This window comes from Mobula hypostoma, chromosome 4 (assembly GCF_963921235.1).
Source record: "Mobula hypostoma chromosome 4, sMobHyp1.1, whole genome shotgun sequence".
NCBI lineage: Eukaryota > Metazoa > Chordata > Chondrichthyes > Myliobatiformes > Myliobatidae > Mobula > Mobula hypostoma.
This window is the reverse complement of record NC_086100.1, coordinates 156,311,953-156,339,822: the sequence shown is the minus strand read 5'-3', so window position 1 is coordinate 156,339,822 and position 27,870 is coordinate 156,311,953. Positions and strand designations below refer to the sequence as shown.

At 41.1% G+C, this 27,870-nt stretch overlaps 2 long non-coding RNA genes across 2 annotated transcripts in view; both read right to left on the bottom strand.

Moving 5' to 3' along the window:
- Positions 1-26,985, bottom strand: part of LOC134344957 (uncharacterized) — a 169,732-nt gene extending 142,747 nt beyond the window's left edge. Inside the window, exons 1-2 of the long non-coding RNA XR_010017573.1 lie at positions 26,884-26,985; positions 21,630-21,793 (exon numbers count right to left, since the gene is read on the bottom strand). This is a non-coding gene — a long non-coding RNA (uncharacterized LOC134344957). The remainder of the gene's footprint in view (positions 1-21,629; positions 21,794-26,883) is intronic.
- Positions 26,986-27,034: 49 nt separating this feature from the next.
- LOC134344956 (uncharacterized) lies at positions 27,035-27,658 on the bottom strand. Its single transcript, XR_010017572.1, has 3 exons — positions 27,618-27,658; positions 27,471-27,539; positions 27,035-27,074 (listed from the first exon to the last, which is right to left on the bottom strand). It is a non-coding gene; the product is annotated as an uncharacterized LOC134344956 (long non-coding RNA).
- Positions 27,659-27,870: the final 212 nt, after the last annotated feature.

Genomic DNA, 27,870 nt, shown 5'->3' with positions numbered 1-27,870 from the left:
ATCTTAGAAAAGATGTGCTAGCATTGGAGAGGGTTCACAGCAGGTTCACAAGAATGATTCTGGGAAAGCAAGGGTTATTATATGTGGAATGTTTGATGGCTCTGGGCCTGTACTCACTGGAATTTAGAAGGATGAGGGGGGATCTCATTGAAACCTTTCAACTGTTGAAAGGCCAAGACAGAGTAGATGTGGAAATGATGTTTCCCATGGTTGGTGCGTCTAAGACAAGAGGGGAACAGCATCAGGATAGAGGGGCTCCATGTAAAACAGAGATGCAGAGAAATTTCTTTAGTCAGAGGGTGGTGCATTTGGAATTTGTTACCACAGGCAGCTGTGGAGGCCACGTCGTTGGGTGTATTTAAGCCGGAGATTGATAGGTCCTTGATTGGCCATGGCAACAAAGATTATGGGGAGAAGGCCAGGGAGTGGGATTAAGAGGGGGGAAAAAGGATCAGTCATAATTGAATAATGGAGCAGACTCGATGGGCCTAATCACCTAATTCTGCTTCTAAGTCTCATGATTTGCAGATGTGAGATGAAACTAAAGTATCCACAAGAAACCCATTGGTCTTAGGGGGAACATGAAAACTCCACACAGACAGCATCAAAGGCTAGGATTGAACATGTGTCACAGGAGCAGTGAGAAGCCACTCTAGAGGTTTGGGTACTGTGCAGTCCTTCTGTTTCCTATGTTTCTATATGAATCTCTGCAACTTTTTTTTATTTCATTCATATTCATATTGTCCTTTCTAACCAAATTTAGATTGTGTGTGTGTGTGACCACCCATTACGAGTGTCACTCACACATGGCCCTGCTTTGAAGCCTGCAATGAAGCTTCACGCACATTGAAATGATGCTCTTTGCCACTGGCTGAAGACCTTGTCTTGTAAATTCTGTGGTTGTAGCTATGTGATGACAACTATGTCATAGCTATTACACATTAACTGGTAAATTCTATTCTGCAAAGTGGAATGTTGGACATAGAATATCAGACCTTCATAGACAATCTGAATAGCAACGTACAAAAATACTGTCCTTGTTTAATAATTTATTTTATTCATTTAATCATTCTAATGGTGGTTTCATCTTGCTTGAGTGAAAGAATTAATATCAAAAAATGATTGTCATAAGTCATTGATTCATAGAGCTATCAGTACAAAAACAGGCCCTTCAGCCCATCATGTCCAGGCCCACCAAGTACCCATCCATATTAGACACATTTACCAGCACGTGGTCTGTAGAGTTCTATGCCTTGGTAATTCAACTGCTGTGAGGGTACCAGCTTCCACCACTCACTCAAGCACCACATTCCAGAATATAACTACCCTCTGGGTGATAATGTTTTCCTCACATCCTCCCTACACTTGTACCCTGTCCTAAACTATGCTCTCTAATTTGGACACCATTGCTATGGAAATTATATTAACAAATGTGCAATAGCATTGGATCAAAACCATAAACCCTGATGTCGATCTTTTTTGTAAGGCTGGAGGAGGAAGCATGGAACCAACGACACAAGAATGATGAAATTGAAAATGTCAGCTCTGAATCGCATAACAACAGATAAATTTGAGCTCACCTAAGACTAAAGGCCAAAATTAAAATAGGAAGGGTTTCCTGTATATCAGTTTGACAGTGGCAGATTCAAAGGATGAAGAAAATGACTTCAAACATGATGAGCTTTGCAAATTGGAGCTTTTCTTACCTCCCCCAACTCAGTTCAGCTTCCTTTGATTTAATTGGATCAGAGCTAATGTGCACTGTTTGGGATGAATGCACTGGATTTGCTGTGGATGTTTAAAATGTTTATCGGGGTTTTAATGACCACCTGGGCACAGCCATATGTGTTTTGTTGCAGCTTTTAATGACCGCATAAACAGTGCAGCTTTCAGCCGAGAGGACCATCATGATTTAGCATTTTTGTTTTGCCTCATGAAGACACGTCCCGGGTCCCTGTGCTTTAGTCCTGCAGCAGCTGGTCTAAAGATCAACCATAATGGGTCATTATTTGTAACATTGGCAAGTTAAACCTTGGAGTTACATGGTGTAGAACTGGGCACTCCAGCCATCTCTGGTTGAATTATGTTTTGTGATATCAACAAGTCCAAGAACATGAGAAGATACCATGGAAAACCTGGCAAAACAATACTGCAGTAACATTGTCAATCCAGTTTGTGATTTAATCTTATTTTGAATCGGGTAAAGACTGAGTGTGTGGGTCAGGGCCATTGTAAATTCTGGTGTATATCATCACGTAGCTGATATTCCTGCATCTGCGGCGTGCATGTCACTTCAAAGACTAAAACTTGTCTGGGTGCACGATAGGATTGCCAACTTTCTCACTCTCAGATAAGGGACAAAAGTACCAGTCAAATACGGGACACTTGTGTTTACCCCGAGAAGGACGACCATGACCATGAAGTCTTGTGCGGGCACCTGTGTGCGCGCATGCGAGACGTGCGGATTTTTTTTCTACAAATCGGTTTTGGCTTAATCTTCCTGACTGTACATACATTATTTCTACTTTATATAGGCTGTGTATTTATCATATCATTCCTGCTTTTACTATATGTTAGTGTTATTTTAGGCTTTATGTGTTATTTGGTATGATTTGGTAGGTTGTTTTTTTGGGTCTGGGGACGCTCAAAAATTTTTCCCATATAAATTAATGGTAATTGCTTCTTTGCTTTACGCCATTTTGGCACGAAAGGTTTCATAGGAACGCTCTACCTTAGTGGGGGAAATACGGGACAAGGGCGGTCCCATATGGGACAAACCAATTTAGCCCAATGTACGGGATGTCCTGGCAAATGGGGATAGTTGGCAACCCTAGTGCCCTATCTCTCCAGCAGTCTGAGATAGACCACTGAATGGGCATCAGTGGAGGAGAAATTAACTAGTTGATCAAGGAGTGTTGGGGGGTGGTGGCCTGATGCACAGTCCTGGGAAGGAATATAATCCATCTTCATTGCTTATGCCCAAAAGGAACATAAAACGTTTTTGCAGGGCACAATATAAGCAGACCTCTGTAGGCCCATTAGCGTCTCCTGGGTAGACCTCTCAATGTCTATAACTACATGCCTCCACTTGTCTCTCAAAACTACTTTTGGAATCCAAAGTAGGTCTCGTGACCATGATCCACAGATTAAGAGTGACCTTTAGTTTAAAGTTGGGAGTGATGGAGTCCTCCAAATGAGTTAGAACATAGAACATAAAACAGTACAGCACAGCAACAGGCTAATGTTGTAACAAATTAATTAAACTAATGATACTAACCTCTTCTATCTCAACATGGCCCATATACAGCTATTCCTTGCATATTCACGTGCCTGTCGGGGCCATGTTCCTGCAGTGCCTGCTCTCATAGGACTCACTCAAAGCAACAAGCAAACCACTGGAGGGACTCAGCAGGCTGAGCAGCATCCGTGGAGGGAAAGGAATTGCCAATGATTCATGGGTGCTGCTCAACCTACTGAGTTCCTCCAGCAGACTGTCTGTTGCTCCAGATTCCAGCATCTGCATACTCTGGAGTCTCCATGGAGACTGTTAAAAGCAGTGTGAAAATGCCAACCCTTCCCACCCACATTAAAAAGTGTTTATTGCTGTGACCTGTGAAATTCTAATAAAATTATTCATGATGGCACCTGGAAAACAGTGGGATGCAGATGGATAAATGAGTTCTTACTGGGTATTTAGAAATTTGGAGGGAAATGAGGTCAACAGAACTGGAGTGCAAGGCAGCCTTGATTTGGTAAGACACCAAATTATTGATGGTGCAGAATAGAATACTTCCATTCTTACTTACTGTTGTATTATGTTGATAATATTTTGAAGTTGGAGTTTCCCTTTAAGAGTACTAAATATACACCGGTGAGCCATCTGGACAAATTCTCCTATTGTGTTTTTTTTTCAAAGCACATTGCTGAATTAACATAGTGAGCATGCATTTCATATAAAACACATCTGCTTAGAGTATTCCACAAGGGAAAATCAAGCTTGAATTCTTGGTTTAGATTGATGTTTTAGTTTTATTTCTTCCCCACTGAAGGATAATTAAGCAAGATGTGACCTTGCCAGCAAACTGCAGTCTCGTTCTCACAGCATCATTTCAAAGCATTCTTACCGTCTTTGTTCCCCATAGTGGAATAACAATTTCTTTGGGTCCCTAGAGGGAACACTGATGAAGAAGTAAAGTTTCCTTCTAATAACTGCTTGAATGGGCTTAGAAGTCTAGAAGGAATTCTAAACAGGATTGTATCACTACATTACAGTCCAGTGCAGAAAATGACTCAGCATCTATAACATATGCCGTGTCATTAATCGACCCGGAGCCTTGCAGTCAATTCCATCTAGTTCCAGCCCTTCACCGATAAGTCATTCTGTCTTTCGATCTAACCCAGGTTATCTCATTAGGTGGCCTCTTCCTGTCACAGATGCTGAACACCACACAGATCAAATTAATTGCTTTAAAGTCTGCATTCTCTTGGATATTGTTTTTAGGATGATTTTGTAAAATTTGTGTAGCAGGGGAAATAAATTTCCCACTGTGATGTTAAAATTGAATTCTCTGTCACAGCTGTGAAAAGGGCTAACCCAGGAATATTGCTGGACCTTGTGTCAATGTGGAGATTGAAACTGGAATAGCACTGGACGCATCTGAACTTAATACATAAGATTTCAAATTTCACCACAGCAGTTTGAGAACATAGGTTGCTTATAAATTATGGAACTTAAAGTATTTAAGAATTTGATATGAAAACCACATTGTTTGTGACTCAAGTGGGAAAGGTTACCCACAACTTCTATTTGTTTTGGCCTAATTGTGCCTGCCATCTCTCACCAATATGCCCTCTGGAGCGACGCTGGAAAACACACACTGCGTCATAAATGTTGGATTGTCGGTGTACTACTTTTTCTGTAGTTTTAGCTTTATGCTTGCTTATACGTTTGTATAATTATCTATTTGTACACTTTTAGTAACTTGTAACTATGTGCTCTATACTATGTGGTTTCTTTGCAAAACTGAAGCATAACTCAGATGACAGCTTTTCACAGGTGTCATCAGAAGATACCCTTATCCAAACAGTTTTACCAGCTTCAGTATAGGACAGCTTGAGGACAAGTTCTTTTGTTACTTCTCTTCTTGTTGCTATAAGCTGCCACGGCTTGACATCTAATAAATCCGCTGTAACCGTAAGATTTGTGCCTCATTCTGGACTTTGGAAGAACTTTCTAGACAACATCATCTCCCAATCTAATATAACCTTCACAGGTGACGTGGAGTTTGGTCACATTCCACGATGGATGATTAAGGTGATTTTGCAGTTGCTAGCTGTCCATCTTAGATTGTGACGCAGACTTCCTCTGGGAGCCAAGCTCCCAGCAAAACAAAACGTAGGGGTTCTTCTAGTATGACTGGCCAGCTGCACTGGTGGAAAGTCTTTGGCACACATTTGGGTTCCAATCCCAGAATTATCAGCTGTAAGAGTCATCATTGCTATTGAACATCTGTGTTGTTGAAGTGGAAGGATACAACGGCTCCCACTTTGTCACAATGGTTCTCTCAAGTGATGCTATGTCTTAGTTTGGAGAAGATTAGAAGTTGAACCTTTGAACCTATGCTTGAGTTTGCGAAAAGAAGGGGTTCATTTGCTCGTTATTATCATTTGAGTTAATTGATGGATTCTCCACGATCTAATTGTAAAATTTTTTTGGTACTTTTTTGCTGGTGGTTTGATGATTATCTTTAGAAGCTTTATGTATGACGCATGGATCTGGGGTTGAACACCTAATGGGACTTTTTTCCTACTTGCTTAGTAGGGGTTTTTTTATCACAGAATTTTTTCAACCTTTATATAATTTTTTTTCTTGAGACATTGTAAGTGTTGTTTACTTCAATGTACGTGTTTATTTTGGAAAAAAATAATAAAAAGATTTGAAAAGAACATCTGTTACTACTTTGACAAACAGTTGGAATATGTTTAAGTAAAAAATTACATTAATTTTTTAATAAATGAAATAACTAAAAATATCATGCACTTAAAAACCGTTTCCGTCACAGAAAATTGCTCCTATCAATTTTAACAAGATCACTGTGCTTGGGCCAGGTCTAACCATCTGCAGATTCAGTGGGCAGATTTCCCAGCCTGAGATCCAAGGATAACCCAGCTCTAGGTTCATCTGCCAACAATTCTGGGCATATCCAGAGGGGAGTTCTGGCCCATCGTAATTAAATACTTTATGGTAGTTTTGGGGAATCTACAACAAGAGAAAATTCCAAATCTTGTTTGAATCCTGTGGTGAGCCCACCCCATTGCGAAGGAATAGCTGATTACTATGTTCAGGATGGGTTTCATGCTCTGGCAATGAGAACAGCCGGAAGCGCTCATGAATATCTACCTTTCGTGGATAAGCCCAGACAGATTGACCCATTGGACTAGAAATTGCCATTCATTTACTTCTGTTGCACAAAAGCACCTTTGTGTTTGCCATTTGTATCAAATCACGTCCTCTCAGAAAGTTGCAGCTGGTCAATAAAAAAGTTTGAAACAGACTTTGGGAGTTTTACAACCAGAGATATAAAACAAAGGGGACCTGTGCCGTTTGGAGCAAAAACTGATTGGAACTCCCAAGACTGCTGCTCAGTGATCAAAGGACATCATTCTTAAAGGTACGATTTTCCTTGTAATCCAGAGAGCAGCACTTGGTATTAGTATTGGTTTATTATTGTCAACGGTAGCAAGACACAGAGAAAAGCTATTGATTGTGTGCTATCTAGTCAGATCATTTCACACATAAATACATCATGGAAAAGGAAACAGAATGCAGAATTTATGATTACATTACAGAGAAGCTGCAAAGATAGACAAGTAACCTGCAAGGTCCTTGACAAAGTAAACTGGGAGATTAGGAGTTCAGAGCAACACACAAAGTTGCTGGAGCAACTTTGTTCAGGAGTTTGATCACAGCAGGGTAGAAGCTGTCCTTGAGCCTGGTGGTATGTATTTCAAGCTTATGTACCTTCTGCCCAATGCAAGTGGTGGGGAGGGGAGGGGGGAAGAGAGAAGTAGTGAGTTGGGAGGGCTCCTCTGTTATGTTGGTTGCTTTCACGAGGCAGCAGAGTGTGCAGACAGAGTTGAAAAGTATGAGACTGATTTGTGAGATAGATTACGCTCTGGAATTTCTTATAGTTTTGGGCAGAGCAGTTACCATACCAAACTGTGATGCATTGCAATGGGATGTTTTCTATTGTGCATCCGTAAAATATAGGTGAAAGTCATCAGGGACATGGTGAATTTCCTAAGCCTTCTGAGGAAGTAGAAATATTGGTGTACTTTCTCGGCCATGTGGGTGGTTCAAGACAAATTGTCTACCATGCTGGATCTAGAGGCTACAGGCAGAGAGAGCTCTGAGATTCACTGAAGGGCTATGTAAGATCTGGCCAATGAGATACACACCATGTGTTTTAGAGGCCCAGGAAAACCTTCAGGCACATTTTTTTGAAGAGCCTGGTTGCAGATGACCTCAGTATTATTCTTGACATTCTCTGTATAATAGAGGAAAGATGGAATAGATGTTATGTTCTTGCAGTATATTTCAGCGTGACCTGTATCTGTTTGCACTTCAAGAATGGAGATACTCAGAAAAAATGTATCTCATGTGAAAGTTCATAAATTCCTTAAATGATGTGCCATTCAACGGGAAAATTTATGAGATACTATCATAAGCTGTTTAAGTAAATGGAGCGGTCTCTTTGCTAATGTGTTGTAATCAGTGCATGAGCACCTATAAAGCACAAAGTGAGGGAATCTGATGCAACATCAAAGTAACTCTGCCTGTTTATTGATGTACTGTGTTGGTGGTAATGACTAACTGTGGGGAGAGTCACTTAGCCCCTGGGAGAGAGGATTTTAGGGGGAGATAATTTAGGACAGAGATGAGGAGAAACTGTTTTTCCCAGAGAGTGGTGAATCTGTGGAATTCTCTGCCCAGGGATGCAGTTAAGGCTTCTTCACTAAATATATTTAAGATACAGTTAGATAGATTTTTACATAGTTGGGAAATTAAGGGTTATGGGGAAAAGGCAGGTAGATGGAGCTGAGTTTATGGACAGATCAGCCATGATCTTATTGAATGGCGGGGCAGGCTCGATGGGCCAGATGGCCCATTCCTGCTCCTATTTCTTATGTTCTTATGAGAGGTAACAAAACCAACTAGCCAAATCAACATATCATTTAATCCATTCTTCCATTTTTTAGTCAAATTGGGTAAAAAGTTGGCTATTTTCAGATTAAGTAGTCTTTCCCAATCGCATTCACTGTCAAGTTTATGAAGTCCTCTTTTGTAAAACTGTACATTTCTTATACAAGCTGCATTTTCACGCCTTTGTTTGGAATCTCAGGATTAAGCCTACACATGAAATACTACTTTCTTCTTACGGCAAGTGGATGACTTGTAAGGTTTAGCAATATTTTCATCCTTCACAGGTGAAAGAGGCTGCTCATGCCTCCAGAGAGCTTCAACTAATATTTGTATGTTGATACTGTTGAATTACAGTTCTAACAGCATAATGCCCAGAGGCCACTACTTCTGTACCATATATTCCATCTCTGTATTACTGGTTCAATAACAAAATGTGTCCACTTCTATTTAATATTGCACTTTGAACCCCAACATGAATGAACAGCTTCCTCCTTGAAAACAATTGCAGCAAAATAAATACTTCTGTCCATGCAGTGAAATGTCATACATTCTCACTGGGATGGCAGGGAGATCACACTATAGTAAGAGCAACATCAGAAGTCTACTAAACTGCTTTTAAGACTTAGAAAGATAATTTTCTGAAGTATTTTTATGCACATTGTGCTATTGGATTTTTATTTGTGATTTAGCCCGGATTGTATAGATTTATACAGCCAGATGGAACATTGCCAGCTCTTTTATAGATTTCATTGGTCCCCATTCCCCTGCACTTTCTCCCTGGGCTATGTAACTCCAGGTGGATGAGGAGGACAGTCCTTCCAAGAAAAAAAAAGCTAGATGGATTACCCTGTCTACAGTATTTCTAAGATAAAATGCAATATTTTATCTGCTGCAATTTAACAACAGTATCTTTGTGCATTTGGTATTGCACTCCCCAGTACCTGATGGCTAAATTTCTCATCCGTAAGAAAGCGATTGCAGGGAACATTCCCATTCCTGTCGGGCTGCAGTAGAAGGAAGAGACTCCAGCACCTTTGCACCTCTGGAATAGTCACTGTGAGAATGAGCATAGGGGATGTTATTTTACTTTTTCAATGCTTACAACAGCTCGCTTTGCAGCTGCAGTAACTCCCTTCTCGTGCACTATAAAAACTGCAGCCTCGGTGCAATTAACAGTACCATAAAACACTTGCACTGCTTGTGTGTGTTGATTCGTTCTAGCCATACAGCAGGGGCTAATAGAGACTCGCTGGGCTTGGTGTCATCACTCCTGCCTCTGGACCAGTGAGTGCACATTTTAAGATCATATCCAGACCCTGCCAGGCTGAATTTTGAGATGACATTCAGAGTATGATGGATGTGGGTCACCCCCTCATCACATAAGTCATGCATGCCCATGAAACCACCTATTAGCTCAGTGTTAATTGTGATTTCAGTTACACCCAATGACAGTAGTCTGTTGATCACAAACTTGAACTTTCTTTACAAAACTTTTCTGCGTGCATCCCTGAATGGAATGCATCTACCTCAGGACAACAGGCAGTGGAGCAATGAACAGTTGTTTTTCAGTGTGTGTCAGTACCAGAACCACTGTTCCTTTTTTCACATTAATAAACTGGCAACATATGGTCTGATGATGACTCAAAATGAAGAAATGCACACATCAGATTGAATTATACGATAGAACGGTGAATAAGTTTGGAGGGAGCATTCAGCTGGAAAGCTTGCAGAAAAGATTCAAAGGACAGTCCCAGGACTGGAGGGACTTGAGTTAGAAGGAGAGACTGGATAGGCTGGGGCATTTTTTCTTGGAGCACAGGTAACTGAGGGATGACCTATTCGAGGTTTCTCAAGACATGAGCAGCATAAATAAAGTGAATGGTCACAGTCTTTTTCCCATTTTAGGGGAGTCTAAAACTAAAGGGCATAGGTTTAAGTTGGATGGAGAAAGGTTTAAAGGTGATCTGGGGGGACAAATTTTTCATGCAGATGGTGGTAGGCACATGGAACGAGCTGCCAGAAGAATTGGCAGAGGCAGGTATAATTATGTTTAAAAGACATTTAGAAAGGTAAATGGATTGGAAAAATTCAGAGGGAAATGGGCCAAATGCTGGCAAATGGTGCTAGCTTAAGTAATTAACTTGGTCTGCATGGACGAGTTGGGATGAAGGGCCTGTTTTCATGTTGTCTAACACCATAACTCCGTTACCAGAAGGTCCAGTCTATGAGTGATAGGCAAAAGAACCAGTGGGGAATCCAGCAGCATTTGACTAAATATAGGATGGTGAATCTATTCTAATCAATTAGATGGATACATTCAATGCTGCGCAGTGGTACAGCTGATCAAGCTGTTGCTGCACAGTGCCTGCAATCAGAATCTAATCTTTGCTGCTATCCACGTGGAGTTTGCATGCTCTGACTGTGACTATGTCAGCTTCCCACTGGGTGCTCTGGCCACATCCCACATGCAAAGGTGGGTGTGTTGGTTGATAATCAGTTACTGCACCATCCCTGGTGTGTAGGCCATGGGTAGAATTTGGAGTAGTTGTTGGGAAACTAGGCAGGATATTTATGCAGGAATGGGACTGCTCTGTGAGATGGCGTAGACTTGATGGGCCAAATGGCTGCCTTCAATATCATTGGAGAATGTGGAATGTCTTTCTGAGGGAAGTATAAATGCAACTCAAAGATATTGAGTATTTCTTTTAACAGCCTGTTCACAATCTACCTCATTGTGCCTTTTGCATCTTACTATTTACCTGTACTGCGCTCTTTCTGTAATTGTAACTGTGACACCATTTTGTTACAACACACACAAAAATTGCTGGTGAATGCGTCAGGACGAAGGGTCTCGGCCCGAAACGTGGACTGCACCTCTTCCTATAGATGCTGCCTGGCCTGCTGCGTTCACCAGCATTTTTTGTGTGTGTTGCTTGAATTTCCAGCATCTGCAGATTTCCTCGTGTTTGCGTTCTACATTTTGTTACTGCTTTTCACTTGTACTATCTTAATGTGCATATGATATGAAACTATCTGACATGAAACACTCTTGCAAGTGTTAATTAGAGGCATGGTTATAAGTCCCATGAGCAGATTAGATGCTGGACCAGCTCATCTCAAGCTTCTTCATCACTCTGTGCTGCTACAGGGCACACAGTGCATTCACACCACAGTTACGTTTGTTCAAAATAATTTATTTTCATCCTGTACTTATTCTCTCAAGATGTGCTTCTATCAGGCTGAAAATGAATTAAAAATAACCAGTGTTTGTTGTGTGATTGATAACCAAAGCTCATTATTCTATAAAGGTACAACCATAAACTAACATTTTGAAATTACTCTCTTGACATTTTGTGGTTTCTATAGCAGAATGTACCAAAACATTCTCCGTTATCATAGTTTTAAAATCACTAACATCATTCCTGCTCTGAAAACCAGAACATCTTCCTTTGTCTCTATCTGGTTTCCTCACAAATTGATATCTTTGTTACTCTTTTTCTTACTTTTTCCAACATATTTTCATTGCTCCTTTAATGGCTGAGATCCATTCTCTGGAATTCTCTACCTAATCCTTTATTTCCGTGAGATGCTTCATATCTCCCCCTGCGGATCAGCTAGGAATTTTGTTTGATTAGAACCAAGAAGCCAACTTGAAATGTTTTACTTCATTAAAGATGCTAAATGAATCAAAGTTATAATTTATTGGAATTCCAATAGTGATGAATTGTGGTGAATTTTGTTGGCAGATCACCTACAGAATTATAAAATCATTTAATTTTATTAATATAAAAATTGTAATACGGTATTAATAGTTTTTTAACTTTTTATAGACATAATAAATTTCAATTTATGAGGAAAGAAACAATTGGTTTACTTTTCATAAATACTGTAGGTGTAAGGTCACTGAAATATTGGCCGTTTACAATGATTTTCATCTATATAACATTTATAATGCAGTAAATTAGCCTTATACACACTTTATGCAGGAGTGTGACAAGGCAACCAGTTCTTGAATTGAGCAATGTAGAATTCTTGTGAGTGAGTTGACCAGAGGAGGCTGCAGATATTGAGAAGGGTAATGTGATGGAGGTCTGATCCTCAGCAGAGGAAATGCAAGCTCTAATTCCAGTGTGGAAATTGATTTGCAGCTGAAATCATTTCCTGTTAAGTACCTGTCAGAATACAGTTTAATTAACGATACTTCTTAACCAACACAGCAGTTTGCTAAAGCAAGTTAAAAATCATTCACAAACTTGATGGAATGTTTCCTTAAATATTAACCTCATTTTCACTTCTCTTTTGGGGTTCTTCCTTCATGATACCTTAAAGGATAAATGCATGAATCTTAGTCATTGCGTTATAGAGATACACAGCACGGAAATGGGACCTTTGGTCCAACTAGTCCATGCTGACTAAGATGCCCATTCAAGCATGTCCCATAAACTTCTAAAGCTTTCCTCTCCATATATTTATCCTACTGTCTTTCAAAAGTCATTATTGAACCTGACTCAATCACTTCCTCGAGCAGCTCATTCCACACACATACCACTGTTCATGTAAAAAGGTTGTCCTTCGAGTTTCTATATATTTCACCTCTCACCTTAAATCTATGCCCTCTAGTTCTTGATTTCTCAACCTTGAGAAATAGACTGAGTGTATTCATCCTACTTATGTCCCTTAAGATGTATACACTCTATAAAATCACCTTTGACACCTCTGCTCCAAGGAATAAAGTCTCAGCTTCCTGACTTTTATCAGGCAGCTTCTGTGGTGTTGTATAGTCCAAGCAGAGAATTTGGTTCAGCTGTGCTGCTCTGAAAATAACAACCAAGATTTTGTCTAGGCTCATGTGCAAATACTGAAGCAAAAATGCATTAATTTCTGTCACTGAGCTGTCTCTTTTATGGTCTGTCACTGATTTGAGCATTAAAATTATGGATATGTTTTGAATATAATCCCTTTAACTGTTCTACATTTTGACATGGGGCACTCAGATTGCTGACTTCCTGATGGAATCCTTCCGGAATATGCAAATGTAAACCATATTATTCAAATACAGCTATCTAAATTTTAGTCCATAGTGCCAAATGGTTAACAATTACATTGTCAAATAGTGTTCCAGAGAGATATTGGTTTGATGCAGCTTTCATGTTCCATGTCAGTCTAACTTAGAAAGGTCTATAGTGGTTCATCTTTATAAAGTGCATCTTGTTAATTCTACACATTTCCTTCATAGCTTTTCTCATCCGTGATTAATTTTCTAATAATTTGCAATATAGTATCTTTAAAGCTATAAAATGACTCAAGGCGAATCACAGTAATGTCAGTGAACAAAATTCACTGAGTTTTATATATAGGTATATTAATACTGATCATCAAAAACCTGGTAAAGATGCCGGTTTTACACTGAATCTTAAAGAAAGAACGAGAATTGTACAGTCATAGACTCATAGAACATGAAAACAGGCTCTTCAGCCCCAACTCATTCATTCTGACCAATAAGCAGGTCCCATTTGCCTGTATTTGGCCAATACCCCTCTAAACCTTCCTTACCCAAGTACCTGCTCAAATCTCTGTTAAATACACTTCCTGCTCTTTCCCTGGCAGCTCCTTCCATAAATGCACCACTCTCTGGGTGAAGAAGTTAGAATCATAGTCATATAAAAGTAAAGCACAGGAGCAGGCCCTTTGGTTCATCTGGACCATGCCAACACATTTAAACTGCCTTCTCCCATTGACCTACACCTGGGCCATAGCCCTCCAAACCTTTACCATTCACACTCTCTCGATCCTCTAAGTGAAGAAGTCTCTCATCATGTTCCCCTTAAACTTTTCACATTTCACCCTTAACCCATGACCTCTTGTAGCCCCACACAACCTCAGAGGAAAATTCCTGCTTGCATTTATCCCATCTATAGCTCTCATAATTTTGTATACCTCTACCAAGTCTCCCCTCAATCTTCTAAATTCCAAGGAATAAAGTCTGAACCTATCCAATCTTTCCTTATAACTTAGGTCCTCCAGATCTGCCAACATCTTTGTAAATTTTCTCTGAACTCTTTCAGCTTTATTTACATCTTTCATGTAAGTAGGTGACCAAAACTGCACACGATACTCCAAATTAGGCCTCACCAATGTCTTATACAATTTCAACATAACGTCCCATCCCCTGTACACAATTCTGATTTATGAAGGCCAATGTGCCAAAAGCTTTCTTTATGATCCTACCTACCAGTGATGCCACACTAAATGAACTATGGACCATATATTCCCAAATCTCTTTGTTCTACCACACACCTCAGTGTCCGGCTGCTCACTGTGTAAGAACCACCCTGGTTGGTCCTACCGAAGTGCAACAACTCATACTTGTCTGCTTTAAATTCCATCTACCATTTTTCAGCCCATTTTTTCAGCTGATGCAGATCCCTCTGCAAACTCTGCTAGTCTTCCTCACTGCTCAACACACCCCCAGTCTTGGTGTCATCTACAAATTTGCTGATCCAGTTCACCACAGCACCATTGATATAGACAATAAACAACAAGGAACCCAGCACCGATCCCTGTAGCACACCACTAGTCACAGGCCTCAGGCAGAGAGGAAACCCTTTACTACCTCCCTCTGGCTTCTCCCACAAAACCAATGTCTAATTCTATTTATGATCTCATCTTGAATGCCAAGCCACTGAACCTTCTTGACCAGCTGCTCATGCTGGACATCGTCAAATGCCTTGTGAAAGTCCAGGTAGACAACATCCACTGCCTTGCCTTCATCAACTTTCCTGATGATTTCCTTGAAATACTCTGTAAGATTGATTGGACATGACCTACCATGCGCAAAACCATGCTGACTATCCCTATTCAATCCTTGTCAATACAAATATTGTACTCATAAATCCGGTCTCTTAGAATACCTTCCAACAATTTTCACACCATTGATGTCAGGCTCACTGGCCTATAATTTCCTGGTTTATTTTTAGAGCCTTTTTTTTTAAACAGTGGAAGAGCAGAATCAAATATCGCTGTGATGATTGTACGCTTAGTATCAATTGTTTGGCGACAATAAAGTATAAGTATATTAGCTGTCCTCCAATTCTCCGGAACCTCCACAGGACCAATTTTGTCCATTACATTCTTTTGTTCTTAACACATCTGCAGAATCCCTTAGGATTCTCCTTTACCTTGTCTGCTAGGGCAGCCTCATGCCTTCTTTTAGCCCTCCTGATATCTTTTTTAAGTGTTCTCTTGCATTTCTTGTAAGTGTTTTATAAGTGTCTCATTTGTTCCTATCTGCCAATATCTGCTATGCACTTTTTTTTATTAACCAGGGTCTCAATATCTCTTGAAAACCAAGGTTCCCTAAACCTGTTATCTTTATCTTTTATTCTGATAGGCAAATACACGCTTTGTACTCTCAAAATTTCAGTTTTGAAGTCCTCTCACTTACCAAGTACACCTTTGCAGAAAACTGGCTGCCCCAATCCTCACTTGTGAGATCCTTTCTCAAATACAGAATTTCAACCTGCGGACCAGACCTAACTTTTTTCATATTTACTTTGAAACTAATGGCATTATGATCACTAGATGTAAAGACTCCCCTACACGAACTTCTGTAACCTGCCCTGTCTCATTCTCTAATAGCAGATCAAGTACCACACAGTTTCTCATTGGGACTTCTATGTACTGATTAAGGAAACTTTACTGAACACGTGACAAACTCCAACCCATCTAATACTTTTACAGTATAGGAGTTCCAGTCAATATGTGCAAAGTTAACATCACTTATTATAACAATCTTATGTTTCTTGTAACAGTCTGCGATGTCCCAATAAATTTGTTCCTCTTGATCTGTTGGTTGGTCTATAATATAGCCCCATTAACGTGGTCATAGGTTTCTTATTCCACAGGTCTGCCCATAAAGCATCACTAGACGAGTTCTCCAGTCTGTCCCGATTGAGCACTGCCATGACGTTTTCCCCTCCTGCTCTGTACAGTCTAAAACAACGGAATCCCAGAATAATGAGCTGCCAGTGCTGCCCCTCCTCCACCATGTTTCACTAATGGCCACAACATCATCTGTCCTTGTGTTGATCCATGCTTTGAGCTCATCTGCCTTTCCTACAATACTCCTTGCATTGAAATATACACAACTCAGAATGTTGTTCGCATCATGCTCAACCTTTCGATTTCTGACTTTGTCTGATGTCTTAACAATATCCGTCTCTGCAACCTCTCCACTATCTGTCCTGGCACTCTGGATCCCAACCCCGTGCAACTTTAGTTTAAACCCCACCATGCAGTACTATCAAACATTCCCACTAAGTTATTAGTTCCTCTCCAGTTCAGATACAAACCATCTCTTCTGTACAGGTCCCACCTTCCCTGGAAGAGAAATCAAATGTCCAAAAATCTGACACCCTCCCTCCTACACCAACTCCTTAGCCACATGTTAAACTGTATGATCTTTCTATTTCTGGCCTCACTAGTAGGTGGCACAGGTAGCAATCCTAAGCTCACAACCCTGGAGGTCCTGTTCTTTAACTTAGCGCCTAACTCACTGAACTTACTTTGCAGAACCTCATCACTCTTCCTAGCTGTATCATTCGTGGATCATGACCTCTGGCTGCTCACTTAAGAATGCTGGCAACTCAATCCAGATGTCCCGGACCCTGGCATGTGGGAGGCAACATACTATCTGGGAATGTCATTCTTGTCCACAGAACTTCCTTCCTGTTCTCCTAACAAATCTCCTAACACCATAGGTCGCCTTTTCTCCCTCCTTCCATTGTGAGTCACAGAGCCAGACGGTGCCATAGATCGGACTGCTGTGACTTTCCTGTGCTACGTCATTCCAAAGTGTGTACCTGTTATTGGGGGTGGGGGAGATGGCCATAGGCATTCTCTGCACTGGCTCTTTAACCCCTTTTCCCTTCCTGACTGTCACTCAGTCTCTTGTGTCCTGCACCTTGTGTCCTACCTCTCTGTCCAGTCTGTCACCCCCTCAATCTGGGAATGATTCAGAGTTCATCCAGCTCCAGCTCCTCAATGTGGAGAGTTAGAAGCTTCAGCTGGACGCACTTTTTGCAGGTGAAGTTGTCAGGGACACCGGAGTTCTCCCTGTCTTCTCACATCCCAAAAGAGGAGCATTCATCTATGCTGCCTGGCATTCCTACTGTTCTAGCAGTGCAGGGAACAATAAATAAACTGGAAAAAAACATCTACCCGTGGCTTTTTTGCCTTCTCTCACACAAGGCTCTCCTCTCTGAAGCCTTGAAAGAGCTAAAGGCTCAAATAACCACTTTAACACTGTCCACTACAACAATGGCTGCTTCACTTGCCCTTGCTTCTGATCGCTGGTTGGTCTCTGCTCAAAGTTGACCCTCAGTTTCCTTTTACATCTTTCCCTCCTTATCTCAAGTCTATGCTCTCTAGTCTTTGATTGCCTTTTCCAGGGGGAATGACACTTTATTTACGCCCTTTATGACTTGGTAAATCTCTGTTGGTCACTGTTCAGTGTCCTATTTTCCAAGGAATAAAGTTGTGGCCCAGTCTCTCCCTTTAACTCTGGCCCTCTAGTCATGAGAAGATAGAGTCATAGCAAAGCATAGCACAGGAACAGGTCCTTCAGCCCATCGAGTTCAAGCTGAGCCATTTGAACTGCCTAGTCCCATCAACTTGCACTGATGGGACCATAGCCCTCCATACTGATACCATTCATGTACCTATCCAAACTTCCTTTATACATTGAAATCGATCTCAGGTGCACCACTTGTGCTGGCAGCTCATTCCACACTCTCACGACCCTCTGAGTGAAGAAGTCTCCCCTCATGTTCCCCTTAAACTTGTCACCTTTCACCCTTAAACCATGACCTCTAGTGGTAGTACCTCCCAACCTCAGTGGAAACGGCCTGCTTGCATTTTCCATATCTATACTCCACATAATTATCAAATTTCCTCCCAATCTTCTATGTTCCAAGGAAATTTGCATAATGGGACAAGGAATATGGGAGACTGAGGGGTAACCTGATAGAGGTACATAAAATTATGAGGGGCATAGGCAGGGTGAAAGGATATAGCCTTTTATACAAAGAAGCCATAGGTTTAAGATCAGAGGCAAGAAACCTAAAAGGAATATCGGGTAGGATGGTACGTATTTCAAATGAGCTGCCAGAAATAGTGTATACATAGGCACAATAGCAGCATTTAAATGCTATCTATACAAATATATAGATAAGAAAGGATTAGTGGGCTATGGGCCAAATGTGGGCAGATGGGACTAGCTTGCTGGGTAACAACACAATCGGCATGGACAAGTTGAGCCAAAGGACTATTTTCTGTAATGTATAACTCTGATTATATAAGTTTTCTGCACTCTTTCTGGCTTAATGGCATCTTTCCCATAATAGGGTAACCAAAATTGCACACAATACTCCAAGTGTGAGGCCATGAGAAGTGGAGAGGTTTGAGGGAGTGGAATCCAAAGCTGAACAATCCAAAGCTGAATGTACAGTTGCTCATAGTCCAATAATTAACTACAAGGGAGGCCAACATGGAGAAGGGCAAATTTCTATACTGTTTTGGCATTGGAGATTTGAAAAATGGAGCAAGAGGCCATGAAAAGATTTGAAGAGAAGGGCCGAGTTTTTAAAAAAAAAATTAGTTATCATTGAAGCAACACACATAAAAGTTGCTGGTGGACGCAGCAGCAGCAGGCCAGGCAGCATCTCTAGGAAGAGGTACAGTTGACGTTTCAGGCCGAGACCCTTCGTCACTGCACCTCTTCCTAGAGATGCTGCCTGGCCTGCTACGTTCACCAGCAACTTTGATGTGTGTTGCTGAGAATTTCCAGCATCTGCAGAATTCCTGTTGTTTGCGTTAGTTATCATTGAAATGGGAAGTGACGGATAATGGTAGGTTATGGAAGTTAGAACTCAGGAATCTGAGTTTGAGATTATTTAATCATTTCAGATGGGCTGGGATTGACCTTAGAGCAGAAAATAAATATAAATGTTCGAAGTCATGGTGTAGAGTAACTGATTGCAGATGGGAGCCAGATGTAAAATGATAAGCAAAAGAATGAAGAGAAACTGATAGGCATTTTTGTTCCAATGGAAATTGTATATGTATTTCAAAAAAAGGAAAAGCAGTACATTGAGGCTAACTTGTTAGCTCTTTTAAAAACTCAAACAGGTCTGATGCCCACACGAGAGATCACAGATGGTTGAAATCTGGAGGAACACATGAAGGAACTGGAGGAACTCAGTGGATCAAGGAGCATGTATGGAGGGAGATGGACAGCCAATATTTTGGGCTGAGACACTTCATCAGGACTGGAAAGAAAGAGGAAGCATAGCCAGGAGAAAAGCTGGGAGAAAGGGCTGGTGGATCAAGGTGAGGAGTGTGATAGACAGGTGAGGGAGGGGGAGATGGGAATGATGGAAGAAGGTGGCAGGTGATAGGTGGAAATGTCAAAGGGCCGAATAAGATGGAATATTCTATGGTCCACTGTCCTCTCCTCTTAGACACTTGTCAGCTCTTTCTCCAACCCTTCCCCTCCCCCCCGCCACCTTTTTATACCCCTCTTTCTTTCCAGTCCTGATGAAGGGTCTCGAGCTGAAATGTTGACTGGCTATATCCATCATAGTTGCACCATGGTCCACTGAGTTTCTCCAGTATTCGTTTTGTTGCTGGAGGCTTGATGTCTTCCTCCTGTCCAGCTGCGTAATTTCTCTGATCTACTTGCTGGTTGTGCTTATGTCAGTCTCAACAGTACCTAACCAACTGATGCACTTGTAATACAGTATTGCCTTACATAACATGCTGGTAGGCACAATATCCTCACAGTTTCAATTGACCCTGTAAAGAAAAGCTTCTATTCTGGATTCTGCTCTGGTATTGATAACACTCACCCGGTACAGCTGCCAGAAACAGTTCCTAGGACGAGTGATTGTTTATTCAATCTCTCTTGTTGGTTTATGGCACATATTCTCAGTGTGCCTCCTGACTCTGGCAGCCAGATTAAGGTGAAGGGCACAGTTTAGGGACTGTTCAGTTCTTTGTAATGGGATATGTGATCTTGGATTTCTGTCGGCTCCATGCATCTGACTATTTCTCCATTGAAATACAATATTAATGTCAAAGAAGTAGTTCTACCCTTCACAATTTAATTTCTTTGAGTGCTCTTACTAGAATATAACATTTACTCTATTAAAATATAAAACTAAAAAGCAAGATCTTTCATTTGAAAGCCACATTCCCTAGTTTTGGGATATTCCAAATAGCTAATGGAATACTTTGGAAGAGTCATCTGTGTTATGAAGTTAGAAATAGGCAATCAATTTGCATGTAGACAGGTCCTGTTTATAGAATTGAGGGAATGGCAGTATTATCTGTTTTAGTGAAATTGGGTTTGGAATAGATACAGATGAACTCTCCAGATTTTTGTTTGAAGCTTATTACATATAATATTTTACCACTGTTTAAAAACCATTTTAAAACCTGTAACAGTGTAGCTCTTCAGAGTTGGCATAGTTTTTATGTGCCAAAGAATTTATGAGTGACACTTGAATGCACAACATATTGATTCATGTAAAGGGGCTGCCAATTAAACAATGGATGAGCAAGAAACATGTACTTTGTCCTCTTAATACTGTAACACATTTCAACTTCCAGATTCCTATGAATGAACTATTGCTTCTTGCATGTACCTTGGCCCAACCAGGATGCAGGGAATGTTCTGATAAGGAAATATTTCTCATTCCGCTAGTGCTGCTTGACTCACATTGACTCAGAACATGTTTACAACATTTTCTGTTTCTTCTATCAGATTTCTATATATATGTGTGTGTATGTGTATGTATATGTATGTATATGTGTGTGTGTGTGTATATATATATATATATATATAATCTTTCATAATGTACAGAAAAACTTATAATTTACAACCAGGTTCCATCAGTATCTGTCATTCTACAATTCCAAAATGTGTTTTAAATATAGCCATATAAATGTCAGGCACAGTACAGAATTATCCCATGTGATGAAGTAGAATGTTGTGTGTTGATTAACTGCAATAAGAAGAAAGACTTGAAGGTAATGAAAATGTAATAGTATCTAACATTTGTGGGCATTTACATCCAGATTAACTATACAGCGGCTTGCTTCCACACTGAATGGTTCTTTTGCTCCTTTTATAACATATGTTGTTACTTAATTTAATGAGACCTAGTTACAATATAACCCAGCATGTAAAACAAATTTCCACTGGTAAGTTAGATAACAAAAGTTAATCAGCCATCTAGCTAGGTGCTAAATAATTTGCACCTTCTTTGCAAAGTGATTTGATTTTAAAATGGCATCGTGCACAGTAACACATGTAAATGATTTTAGTCACATCACTGTTCCCAGGAAACTATGAGATGCCACTTACACTGACATGCCTCTGCATGTGCTGTGATCCAGTTTGCCTGAGAGGGTTCAGTAGACTCCAGGAGAACCTGTCCTCCAGACCTGTGGAAGCTACTCGCATAGATGCCCATGTTCTGAGAAAGGGATTCACTTCTGATCAATTATGTTGAAATGATGTATTCCACACTAAAATAAAATGAGAAAGGGAAAGTGTTAATATGCTGAGTAGGAGTATAATGCTTTCAGTGTAACTCACCTCAAAGCTACAATCCATTCTTTAGTTATGCCACTACATTGGACGTAACATGAACTAATAATAATCATCCTCAGAGTATTTTCCCAGGGTTTGCCAGTTGTGGTCTTCTGTGGCCAAGTAACAAGTCAAGCCTAGTGTCTGAGATTCAGATACACATTAATTTTATCACATGTACATTGAAACATCTGTGAAATGAGTCATCTGCATTTAGACCATAAGACAAAGGAGCAGAAGTAGGCCATTCGGCCCATCGAGTCTGCTCCGCCATTTTATCATGAGCTGATCCATTCTCCCATTTAGGCCCACTCCCCTGCCTTCTCACCATAACTTTTGATGACTATCGATCTCTGCCTTAAATACACCCAATGACTTGGCCTCCACTGCTGCCCGTGGCAACAAATTCCATAGATTTACCACCCTCTGGTGGGAAAAAAAATTTCTTCGCATCTCTGTTCTGAATAGGCGCCCTTCAATCCTTAAGTCATGCCCTCTCGTACTAGACTCCCCCATCATGGGAAACATCTTTGCCACATCCACTCTGTCCATGCCTTTCAACATTCGAAATGTTTCTATGAGCTCTCCCCTCATTCTTCTAAACTCCAAGGAATACAGTCCAAGAGTGGACAAACGGTCCTCATATGTTAACCCTCTCATTCCCGGAATCATTCTAGTGAATCTTCTCTGTACCCTCTCAAATGTCAGCACATCCTTTCGTAAATAAGGGGACCAAAACTGCCCACAGTACTCCAAGTGAGGTCTCACCAGCGCCTTATAGAGCCTCAACATCACATCCCTGCTCCTATACTCTATTCCTCGAGAAATGAATGCCAACAATGCATTCACTTTCTTCACCACCGACTCAACCTGGAGGTTAACCTTGAGGGTATCCTGCACGAAGACTCCCAAGTCCCATTGCATCTTAGAACTTTGAATTCTCTCCCCCATTTAAATAATAGTCTGCCCGTTTATTTCTTCTGCCAAAGTGCACAACCATACACTTTCCAACATTGTATTTCATTTGCCACTTCTTCACCCATTCTTCCAATCTATCCAAGTCTCTGCCGGCCCCTCCACCAATCTTCGTATCATCAGCAAACTTAGCCACAAAGCCATCTATTCCATAATCGTTGATGTACAACATAAAAAGAAGCAGCCCCAACACAGACCCCTGTGTAACACCACTGGTAACTAGCAGCCAACCAGAATAGGATCCTTTTCTTCTAACTTTGTTTCCTGCCAATCAGCCAACGCTCTATCCACGTATGTAACTTTCCCATAATTCCATGGGCTCTTGTTAAGTAGCCTCATGTGTGGCACCTTGTCAAAGGCCTTCTGAAAATCCAAATATACAACATCAACTGCACCTCCCTTGTCTAGCCTACTTGTAATTTCCTCAAAAAATTGTAATAGGTTTGTCAGGCAGGATTTTCCTTTAAGGAAACCATGCTGAGTTCTGCCTATCTTGTCATATGGCTCCAGGTACTTCGTAACCTCATCCTTGACAATCGACTCCAACAACTTCCCAACCACCGACGTCAAGCTAACAGGTCTATAATTTCCTTTTTGCTTCCTTGCCCCCTTCTTAAATAGTGGAGTGACATTTGCAATCTTCCAGTCCTCCGGAACCATGCCAGAATCCATCAACTTTTGAAAGATCATCGCTAATGCCTCCGCAATCTCCACAGCTACTTCCTTCAGAACATGAGGGTACATTCCATCTGGTCCAGGAGATTTATCTACCTTTAGACTATTCAGCTTCCTGAGTACTTTCTCTGTCGTAATTGTGACTGCGCACACTTCCCTTCCCTGCCAACCTTGAGTGTCCGGTATACTGCTGATGTCTTCCTCAGTGAAGACTGATGTAAAATATTCGTTCAGTTCCTCTGCCATCTCCTTATCTCCCATTACAAATTCTCCAGCATCATTTTCTATTGGTCCTATATCTACTCTCACCTGTCTTTTACTCTTTATATACTTGAAAAAGCTTTTAGTATCCTCTGATATTATTTGCTAGCTTCCTTTCATAGTTCATCTTTTTCCTCTTAATGACCTTCTTGGTTTCCTTTTGTAAGCTTTTAAAAACTTCCCAATCCTCTGTCTTCCCACTAATTTTTGCTTCCTTGTATGCCCTCTCCTTTGCTTTAACTTTGGCTTTGACTTCTCTTGTCAACCACGGTTGCATCCTTTTTCCATTCGGGAATTTCTTCTTTTTTGGAATATACCTGTCTTACACATTCCTCACTTCTGGCATAAACTCCAGCCACTGCTGCTCTGCCGTCTTTCCCGCCAATGTCCCTTTCCAGTCAACTTTGGCCAGTTCCTCTCTCATGCTACTGTAATTTCCTTTACTCCACTGAAATACCGACACATCAGATTTCGGCTTCTCTTTTTCAAATTTCACAGTGAACTCAATCATGTTATGATCACTGCCTCCTAAGGGTTCCTTCACCTCAATCTCTCTAATGACCTCCGGTTCATTACACAATACCCAATCCAGTACAGCCGATCCCCTAGTGGGCTCAACAACAAGCTGTTCTAAAAAGCCATCTCGTAGACATTCTACAAATTCTCTCTCTTAAGATCCAGTGCCGACCTGATTTTCCCAATCCACTTGCATGTTAAAATCTTCCACAATTATCATAACACTGCCCTTCTGACAAGCCCCTTCTATTTCCTGTTGTAATTTGTAGTCCATATCACTGCAGCTGTTTGGAGGCCTATAAATAACTGCCATCAGGGTCCTTTTACTCCCGCTATTTCTTAGCTCAACCCATAAAGATTCTGCACCTTCTGATCCTATATCACCTCTTTCTAATGATTTGATATCATTTCTTGCCAATAAAGCCACGCCTCCCCCTCTGCCTACCTTCCTATCCTTCCGATACACCGTGTATCCTTGGACGTTCAGCTCCCAGAGACATGCATCCTTTAACCACGTCTCAGTGATGGCTACAATATCATACCTGTCAATCTGTAGCTGTACGACAAGATCATCCACTTTATTCCTTTTGCTGCGTGCATTTAAATATAACACCTTAAGACCAGTATTTGGTACTTCTCGCTTTGATTGCACTGCAACTCACCCCAATGGCTACAAATTTGCCCCATCACCTGCATATATATATATATATATATATATATACACACATACATATACACCCTCTCTATGGGATAAACAGACCCTACCTCACCTATTGTGTATTCTCTCTATAACCACAGTCAGCACACCATCATAAGACAAAGGAGTAAAATTAAACCACATGGCCCATCATCACTCAGTGACCGCGAATGATATCGCAAAAGTACAATATTGGGATCCTCTGAAGCAAATAAAAAAAAAGGGAAAAATGTACAAAATGTGACTGATTCAGCATACTCCTTTTAATTTGTTGCTCAGTAGGGCTCAGTGAACTTAGATATCTCCACAATGCCCTGACAAAATATTCGCCTTTACCCTGGTTGATATTCACTTTTTCCCATTCTTTTGTTATCACACACAGAAAGCTGGCATTAATTTTCACATATCTATGGCAATTTTAATTTTACTTTTTACTCACCAGTATATTACAAGAGTTCAGCTCCATCCATGCACTAAACGGTGGAAAATTCCATCACATAATGTCACTGTTTGCAACTGGGATGAATTTCTGGGGGTCACCAATGACCAGATTAGTCCAAGCAGATAAACATTTAGCTTATAAGAGCAGGTCCGAGGCTGGATATCCCCCAGAGAGTAACTCAGCTCCTGTACACTAAAGATTTCCCACTGCCTACATAGCACAAGTTTGGAGCATGATAGAGTACTCTCCACTTGCTTGGATGAGTGCAGTTTTAAACTCCCAAGTGGGCATATGGCATGCTTGCCTTCAAGAGTCAAGGCATTGAGCATAAGAGCGAGGAAGTCATATTGCAGCTGTTTAAACTTTGTTTTGGGCATACATGGTCTAACCAAAATTCTGGTCATCCCTGATGGCCCATAACAGGAAGGATGTGGAGGCTTTGGAAAGAGTGCAGAAGAGGTTTGCCCTTAATTAGTGTATGAGCTCTAAGGCACAATTAGACAAATTTAGATTATTTTCTCTGGATTGTTAGAGGCTGAGAGAAGTCCTGAGAGGTTTATAAAATTATGAGAGGCACAGATGGGGCAGACAGAATCTTTATCAGGGTAGAAAAGTGAAAAATTAAAACACATAGCTTTAAGATGAGAGAGTGAAAGTTTAAAGGAGATGTGCAAGACAAGTGGTAGGTGCCTGGAATACACTGCTGTGGGGCTGGGGATGGGATAGTGGAAGCAGAAATGATAGAGGCATTCAAGGGGCTTTTAGATAGGCAGACAAATAGGCAAGAAATGAAGGGAATGGATCATACACGTACAGATGGGATATGGCACAGAAATCATGTGCCAAAGGACCTGTTCCTGTGTTACATTAAGTTCAACACCCAATTCGAACCTTGTCAGCTACCATAAGTATTAATCTGCTCCACCACACAAATCCACTGAGGAGCAGAAAGAGGGAAATGCCATTACTTGAAAGTTCCTCACCAAGTCACACTCCATCCTAACTTGGAAAAAAGTTGCCTTCTTTGGAAACACTATCTCTAAATCCTTGAATTTGTTACCTAACTGTTGGAAAGCTTCACCAAAAGGACTGCAGCCCCCCACCCCACGCACAAAACGTAGCTCACCACCATTAATTAGGGACAACAAATTCCAATCCCGCTGGTGAGGACAGAATCTCCTGAAATCAACACGGAAGTGTGAAGCTAGCCATGTTACCCGATTAAGTATACATTATTTCTGTTCAAAACAATCGGTAGTGCTTATCTCCCCGGTTAGCACCGTTCAAAAATTATCATTCTTGGTCATTCATTTTGTACCTTTTCCCGAGTGTATGTGCAGCCTCATAAAACAGTATTCAGCATGCATTTCATATCTATTACTAATTCAGGAAAAGTGATTTTTGCAGAGTCTCCGAGCGCTTTGCAAATAAACCGTTCCTGCTAACAAAATAAAAATGACCTGCACTCAAAAGTTGCTTGTTTGCTCGGATCCGAGCCTGTGTCCGCAGCCCAGGAAACAACACTCTCAGCCACCCACAGTGCGATCCCCGGCCAGCTTCTGCAGTCCTTCTGCCTGGCGTCCGGTCACCATGGCAATTGTCAAGGCAACGTGTTGCAGAGCCGTAGGACGCGGAAGCAGTCCGCTGTCCTCTGTGGGAGATAAAACAGAGAACGACGGGAACGTTAATCAGTTTAGGTAGCGACTGTGGTGACAGAAACCGAGATAACGCCGTGTATGGGTGATGAAAAAGAAACAACGGGGGGAGTTGAATAGGTGAAGAGGTTTGGCGAGAGAATTACGGGGAACCTAGAGAGATTTCGAACCCAGACAGCTGAAGGGAGAGGACAGAAGTCAGGTTTATTGTCATACAAAAGTACAGTGAGATACAGATACAACGAAAAACTTCTTTGCAGCAGATCATAGGCAAAACGATTCAGACAGAGCACAGGTCTCAGCAAGGACCTGGACCCACTGCAATTTGCCAACTCCATTATAGGTCTACGGCAGATGCGATTTCACTGGCTCTTCACGCGGCCTTGGATTACCTGGAATATTCAGACACCTCCGTCTGGAGCTGTTGTGACGGGGTCCTGGATTACCCCTATGAACTGTGCCTTTGAAAAGAGGGAGAGAGATTTATTTAACACCGACATCTTGTTTTTAAGAGAGCGAGAGAGACGAAGACTGCTTACAGTTTGTTTATACTTTCTACAAGGTCATTGCCTGCTTGTACGTTCTTACAGACAGAGAAGGGAGGAGCTGTTTGAATGACAGTTGGTACTCACTACGGGGAAATAAATAGAAGGTCAGATGATAGACCTGAGACACATTTTGGACACTGAATGAGCTCTGTTGTGCCCACAGAAAAAGTGGGTTTTGGAGGATCGATCAGTGGCTCTCGCAGTGTAAAGAAGATGTGACTGGTGGGGAGTTATTTCTGTGTCC